Here is a 7,847-nt window from a genome sequence, read left to right as displayed (position 1 = left end):
GGCTGGCCTCGAACTCAGAAATCTGCCTGCCTCTGCCTCCCGAGTGCTGGGATTAAAGGTGTGCTCCACCACACCCGGCTTCCCCAATTCTTTTAAAAACAATCAACCATGAAGACTTTGATGTTGCACTCCAGCCAGTGGGAAAAAGACAGTCACCAATTTTGATCAGAGGTAAAGTTTCACCTGAGAAACTTAGAAGGTAGAGGACACTCTTAATGCTGGGTGGAAAGTCTGTATTGCACCCCAACAACTGCCTAGGGAACTTGCCCTAATCATACAGCCCGTAGCCTCTCTTTTGGGTTTTTTGTTTGTTTTTTGTTTTTGTTTTGTTTTGTTTTGTTTTGTTTTTAACTTTATCTGCATTTATTTTATGCTGAATTTATTCCCGGGCCATGAGTTTTTGTTTCTTCAGTTTCTTCTGGGATATCTTTTTCTTCTGTGCAACCTCCTCTTCTGGCTTTGGAACGATCTGTTCCTTTTCAGTGAGGATCATCTCAATGTGGCAGGGGGAGCTCATGTATGGGTTAATCCGGCCATGACCTCTGATGGTTCGTCGGTGCATCTTAGGGACCTTGTTCACCTGGATTTGTTCAATGACCAGAGAGTCTACGTCTAAACCCTTAAGTTCAGTATTACTCTCTGCATTTCTAAGCATGTGCAGCAAAAATTCAGCACTCTTTTTTGGCCACCGTCCCTGCGTCCAGCCCCACTGCTTGGCCTGGGCGCACCTACGGACTCCACCATTATACCGCCGGAATGGCACACATTGCTTCTTTAAAGTGACATCCTTCAGATACTTGGTGGCTTTGCAGATATGCATACCCTTGATGGCCTGGGTGGTTTCCCGGGTGTTCTTAAAGTGAACGCGAAGGTTTGAACCTCTTGATTTGCATGATTTTGTGGGGTTTTCTGGGTCGAGCGAGTAGCGAACTATCTTGGCAGGTGGCCTCTGGCCGCTTCCAGGAAGAGCTTTGTTTTGTTTTTTATGCACAAAACCATATCCTGGTAACCAAGAACAGTTAGTGAGAAGTGAGATAACAGAAGCCAAAAGGCAAGGTTAGTGCATTTCGGGATCTCCTGGGTCCTGGAACTGTGGGACAAATCCTTGATGGATTAGGTCTTGTTCCTGTTCTGGCAGGGGTTGAGGCCTAGGTGTAGCGGAATTATTCCGTAATTGATTGGGTAATAAAGATGACAAGAAGTCAATCACTGGGCGAGGAGGAGGCGGGTCTTCCAGGTCCAGGAGAGGAAGAGGGACCGAGGAGAAAGGAGCTCGCCTTTTTGGACAGAGAAGAGGAAGCAAAGCAGATAAAATGCAGTCCTTGGACTGTTAGATCCGGGGCGGAGTCCACCAGGATCCCACGCGGGGAGATTTGTAATATAGAATAGTTAATGAATTTAGGATGAAAGATTCCGCGCCCAGCGACTGTCTTATCTGTTGATTCTAAACTAAGATTGTCTGGTGTTTTCCGTTCCTCAGCGACTCAGGTGAGCCAAAGGGAAAGAACATAGCCGAGGCGGAACTCGGCCAGGCTTTGGGATGGGAAGATTGGACAAGGACTGAGCTCCAGGGGAAAGGTTGTGAGCAGAGGGTGGGCTGGTGAGAGCACACCCACAGCAGCCTGTGGGGACCGAGAGAGCGATTTCAGAGCTCTGGAGAGGCAGAGCCAGTGTTTGTGTGAAAGACCTGGGCAAGGGGAAACGTCGTCCCGGGCTATGTGCTGGGCTGGGAACAGACCGAGACTGCCTGGCCAGTGCCAAGCTGGGGATAGCGTGGGTTGTTTTTTAATTATTACATGTAACACTTATGTGCTGGGTTTTAAGGTCAGAATGGTGGCTCTAAGGTCTCAGGACCTGTTACATTAGTCTGGTTTTTTCGACTCTGGAATTACTTTTATTTTTTTAGTTTTTCAAGACAGGGTTTCTCTGTGTAGCCCTGGCTGTCCTGGAACTCACCCTGAAGACCAGGCTGGCCTCGAACTCAGAAATCCGCCTGCCTCTGCCTCCCAAGTGCTGGGATTAAATGTGTGGGCCACCACCGCCCGGCTGGAATTACTTCTAACAGGAGGTTGAGATAGGTTTGACAGATATGCCTTAAGTAATTAAAAAGCTGACCCGCAGAGAGGTAAACAGTTGATCCAAAATAAATAAAACACAAAGTGAAGACAAAGGTGCTAGCCTTTTTCCTAAACACAGTGCCCGTGAACATAAATGAGAAATCCATGCTCTTTTGCAAAAGCAGTTTCTGTGTGCCTACTTCAGTCAGACTGACTGAAGCACATTTCTCCCAGTCACATTTCTTGTTTCTGAGTTTATAAATTGATGACATGAATGCTCCATGGCACAGTTAAGGGGAAGATTTTTATTATAGATATGAGCGGGAGCTGCCAGAGGCACCTGTAAGAGTCCAGAGCAAAGAGAAAAAGACTGAAGATGACCAGCAGACTGGTCCTGACCAGGGCAGTCTTCAAGATAGAGAAAAATATCAGGGGATAGAGAAAAGAGAAAGCACAGTGACCAGCAAGAACTCAGCACAGAGAACAGAGAGTAGCAGGGTTCTGTGGAGGCTGAGTAGCTGGGGAAGAGAGGTGTTGGTGGGCTTGGGGGGGGGGAGGAGAAGGGCTTCTTCTTCCACACTTGTATGGACTTTGAAATGTGTAATAGACACTTGCAATACTGAAGAAGCCTGGAGGCCAGCATGAACTTTGATATGCTAGCAGGCAGCACACATAGCCATTTGTCCCTTCTGCCAGAGGGAAGGGAAAAGGCTTCTTTGGTGGATGGGAACTGGTTTCACAAGTTCCTGAGGAATGCTGGCCTTTTCTCTGACCACCAGAAATCCTTCTATAGCCTGGGTTGAGCTCACTGGACTGCATTTTAGAGTTTGAGAAACTGGAGTTTTCTATGGATTAGACACAGAGGTTTATCAGCATGAAGTGTAGGACTCTTGTCTGAATGCATGGAAAAGAGATGATCCCCTTCCTCTGGATAGTGTAGTGTTAGAATATGAATACAGAAAGCACTGTAATCCTTGCTTATTTTGCCACCAAAGAGGGACAACTGATAATAAAGCTAGCACAGAGAGCAGGGAGGGCCGGAAAGATCAATGGTAATGAAAGGAAGCCAATTCCAGAGAGTAGCCTAAACCTCAAGATCAAACCCCCAACCTGAACCCCTTGTTCTCACTGGACTGTTTAATCAGTACACTTTGTTGTTCAGGTGAATACTGTGGAATTGCTAGAGTTCTTTGTTATATGAATTAAACTCCCCCTGCTGTTCAGACTAGAGAATTCCAAAAGAAGTCACTGTGGCATAGCTTACAGGCCATTCACTAGGCTCCTCCCAAAGGGTACCTAGCAACAGTTTACATCACCATCCACCACCTTTGCCTGGTGCACCAGGTGTGGGCTGCATATAAAAGGACTACTCTACACTCCAGCCTGCTCACTTTCTCTGTTCCTGTGCGTGCGCGCGTGAGTGTGTGTGTGTGCCCAGTGTTCTCTGTCACCCTTTTTGGTAGTTCTCTGCCCTCCTGGCTCAGCTCCCTTTTGTCTGACTGCCTGTCTGCAAGTCCACTCATCTGCCTCAACCCCTTCTCCTCCGGGTCCTCCCCCACCCCCCACCCCCATAAACTCCCTTCATACCAGATCTGTTGCATGGTGTAGTTACTCAGGGACATTCCTTGGCATGGACCCACCAGGTGCCCCCTCACCACATTGTATTTTGTTTGTTTGTTTTGTTTTGTTTTGTTTTGTTTTGTTTTTCGGAGACAGGGTTTCTCTGTATAGTCCTGGCTGTCCTGGAACTCACACTGTAGAACAGGCTGGCCTTGAACTAAGAAATTCACCTGCCCAGGCTGGTGAAACCCTGTCTCAAAGAAACAAAAAAGAAAAGAAAAGAAAAGAAAAGAAAAAGAAATCCGCCTGCCTCCGCCTACCAAGTGCTGGGATTAAAGGCATACCCCACCACACCGGCACCACATTGTATTTTATAACAGCAGCTATGTTTCATTAAATGTATTTGAGCTCCTGAAATCTTTTATTTATCTAAAAGTGGAACCTTTCAAAATATTCCCACACAATGCAGTTATGAGTCCCTTCCAGAGAGCAACTAGAAGGGTTTTGTTGGCACCTGTTCTCTAAGACTGTAAGAAATGGAACTACAAAGACTGACATCACGACAAAAACCTTCATTATTGTCTCTACTCTCCTAAGGGCCAGCATATCTTTCCTACACATAGCTTATCTCCCATAAGTACCATTGCGTACCCCAACTCTGAGTAGTCATTTGTTTTCCCATTTGTTCTCTCCCTCCCTTTTAGGGCACTATCGAAGCCCCAAATGCTAAGGATCCTGTACTTTACTTTTTTTCTAAATCTATTTTTAATAATGGTTCTCAAATGCTTTAACCTCCCTTTTAGCCCACCACCCACCTGTGGTAATGGAAAAGAAAAGATTCGAGGAACCTTGACCTGTTTAGGTGCACCAGGGTTCTTTGGAGCAATTCCTGTCTTTGTCAGGAAACCAGCAGTTCAGTTCAGCAACTTGATAACTGGAAAACACTTCACAGATATATCAGCAGTCTAGTTCAGTAGAGTCAGAATAGCAAACATGAATCAGCAGGCACTACCTAGCAGAGACAGCCAGGCTTCAGCCGAGGCTCTAGTCAACAAGAGGGACCAGAAGGGACACCAGGAAAAGTTCTCAACTGTGACTCTCTTGGTGAATTGAAGATTAGTGAAGACAATTGAGACCAACAAGCATTGCACAGCTAGCTCTATAAGCAAGTCTATCTCAGCCTCCGACACTGTCCATGGAGACTTTTTTTTTTAAAGTTCTTATCTCTGAGCTTTTCTTTTCTTTTCTTTTCTTTTCTTTTCTTTTTTCTTTTATTTTTTTTTTTTTAAGATTTATTTATGTGACTTCAGACACTCCAGAAGAGGGCATCTGATCTTGTTACGGATGGTTGTGAGCCACCATGTGGTTGCTGGGATTTGAACTCTGGACCTTCGGAAGAGCAGTCGGGTGCTCTTACCTACTGGACCATCTCACCAGCCCCCATGGAGACCTTTTTATACTCCCTCCAAACATGTGTCCATCACGGGTTTTGCCTCAACTGACATCATTCTGCCAATTAGCCTGAGTCCAAGGAAGCAGCAAGAAGATGCAGCACATCACCAGAAGATTTTTGTCGAGTTTCTCTCTGTGGAGTCTCAACAAATGGAGCTCAACCATGAAATGTAAGGTGGACTAATACATGCATGTCATTAGCAAAGAATCCTTTATCACGTGTCCTCTCACATGCTTGCTTTAGCAGATCATCCTTTCTCCTGTATCTGCTTCAGTGAAACATTCCTTCATGAGTCTGCCTTAGTCTTTCACCTCTGTCTACTTCAGCTAAACAATCCTTCATGTGTTTGCCCCAATGGAACACCATCCAACCATTTTTCCAATAAACCCTTAAGCTTCCACTTCCCGGCCCATTGAGTCAAAGCTCTTTCTGAGCTTCTTTACAGACACACTCATAGAGGAATTGTAACCCAGCAACATGGCTGCTCTGGCAAGGGATCACATCTGAAGACCTTCTGGGTGTCTATGATACAGGCAGAATGCAGACATGTCCTGGATTACAGTGTGATCTGGATGAAATACAGACATGCCTTTAGTTTACAGCATTAATCCCTAAACAATGAAGTTACATTAGTTTGTAGAGGAAGCAGTCATGTTTCTGGTATGGGTTGCTGCCATGTGCTTTGCTTCCCAGTCCAAGCTATGTACTCACAAAACTTGGGTACGACTCTCATTCCATCTCTTCATCTGAGGAAATAAAAGTGACATTTTCACACATGTCTTTGCTAATCTGCCAGACTAATGCTCATCCCCTCAATCACTGAACCTAAGAGGATAAATAAAAAGATTTTCCTTTCAACAAAGCTACCTTGAGTTGTCAGTGACTGAAAGGTAAAGACAGTGATGCATATTGACATTTTATTTTTCTCCTTCTGTCCATGGAACACATTGCCTATCACTCTTGGATCCATTACATGCTTTATGACTCGTTGCAGCTAATGAAATGTAGGGATAACCCAACATAAGCCAATTTTGAGTTCCTGTTTGTTTAGGGTATACAGCCAGAATAAAAAGCCTGGGGAGCCAGGTGGAAGAACTGAGGAATCATTAGGTCTCTGAATGTTTACACTGAGCAGGACACTGTGCTTACCTTCACTGGCCTGAGTAGAGCAAAGAATAATCCTTTATTGGCTGAGATTTAAGAATTGTTAGTTATTAAGACTATAATTACTAATCCTGGTAAATAATAAAAGTGGTGATTTACTGTATACACACACACACACACACACACACACACACACACACACCATAAACATGGCATAGAAGTCCACCAATTATAGAGCAGTTGTAGCAGTCTGGGCAACTGAGAACTGGCATTAAGCAGTAGCTAAACTGTTACTTACATTACCTTGGAAGACAGATACCCATCTTGACAAAGAATGACTGTAGGGAGGGATTTGTAAGGATAAGACAGGGAAGAGAGGAGGGAGGGGTGAAGTGGGAAGTTTTGGATATGTCAAGTGATATACTCATGTGGTATTTTGCTGAGGCAAGACCAGTGGGAGGATAAGTGATGCTTGGAGAAAGTATAACTAGGACACAAGGGACACTGATGCTAGCTAGCTTTGCAATTCTGTGTTGGTTTGTTTTGTTGAGAAGCATGAAAGAACACTTCTGGCATCCTGGCTGGTCCTGGTTGCTCCTGCTGACTTGTGTCAATTCAGTGGAGGCCTGATGGTTTCTGTTGGATCATGTAACCACTGATGATTTGTGTTTGCTATCCTGACACTGAAAGACCCCTGAAGAGGGGAGACCCTCACTCAAGTCTCAGGATAACGTGACCCCCCACACATACACCAAGAACTCATGAAAGACCATCCTTGCTGCAATCACATGAGGTTTATTGATAGGAACCAGCGCACTGGGGCTGACTAGTATCCCACGCAGGGGTAGAGGAGTTTGATCCAGAGTAGTTGGGAAAGGGGGTATTTAAAGGAACAACCATAACCCAAGGGAGTAGGGAGGGCATTATTGGAGAATACTGAAAATACCAGTGAAAAAAATCACAAGGTGGAACTAAAAATCACAAGAGAAACTCCCTGCTTCTCAAGATTGTTCTCAAGATTTTTGTTTGTTTGTTTTTTCAAGACAGGGTTTCTCTGTATAGCCCTGGCTGTCTTAGAATTCACTTTGTAGACCTGGCTGGCCTCAAACTCAGAAATCCTCCTGCCTCTGCCTCCCGAGTGCTGAGATTAAAGACATGCGCCACCACACCTGGTTTTGTTCTCAAGATTTTAATCTAACTTTTGTGGTCAGCCAATTCCTGGAACAGGGTCACTGAACCGGCTTGTGTAATTATCTGTTCTGTGATCAGCCAAGCTCCTGGAAAAGGCTGCTTCAGGGCCCAACTATTTTTCTTTCTTGGCTCCAACTTGGTCTAGGGGGTCAAACTTAAAATTTCTACCTTACAACGCTACTGAACTAGACTGCTGGTGAAAGACCCACAACATGAGGACTCCCCCACATTCTGACTCAGGAGAGGCGACACCCCAAATTACTCACGAGAAACGGTCTTGATGCAAACTGCAAGAGGACTTTTATTCCAGGGACTGTGGGTCCAAAGTAGCTGGTGGAGGGGGTATTTAAAGGAAGAAACCACACCTCAAGGGGGTGGGGAGGGCATTGTTGGAAAATACCAAAAAAAAACAGTTAAAAGTCAAGAGGAGCTGGGTATGGTGGTGCACACCTTTAATCCCAGCACTCGGGAGGCAGAGGCAG

General features: G+C 45.2%; 1 pseudogene; it reads right to left on the bottom strand.

The window, feature by feature from the left end:
- Positions 1-363: 363 nt before the first annotated feature.
- LOC110328093 lies at positions 364-955 on the bottom strand (annotated as a pseudogene).
- Between the last annotated feature and the right edge of the window lie 6,892 nt (positions 956-7,847).

This window comes from Mus pahari, chromosome 10 (genome assembly GCF_900095145.1).
Source record: "Mus pahari chromosome 10, PAHARI_EIJ_v1.1, whole genome shotgun sequence".
Classification (NCBI taxonomy): Eukaryota; Metazoa; Chordata; class Mammalia; order Rodentia; family Muridae; genus Mus; species Mus pahari.
This window is presented reverse-complemented; position numbering and strand designations above follow the sequence as displayed.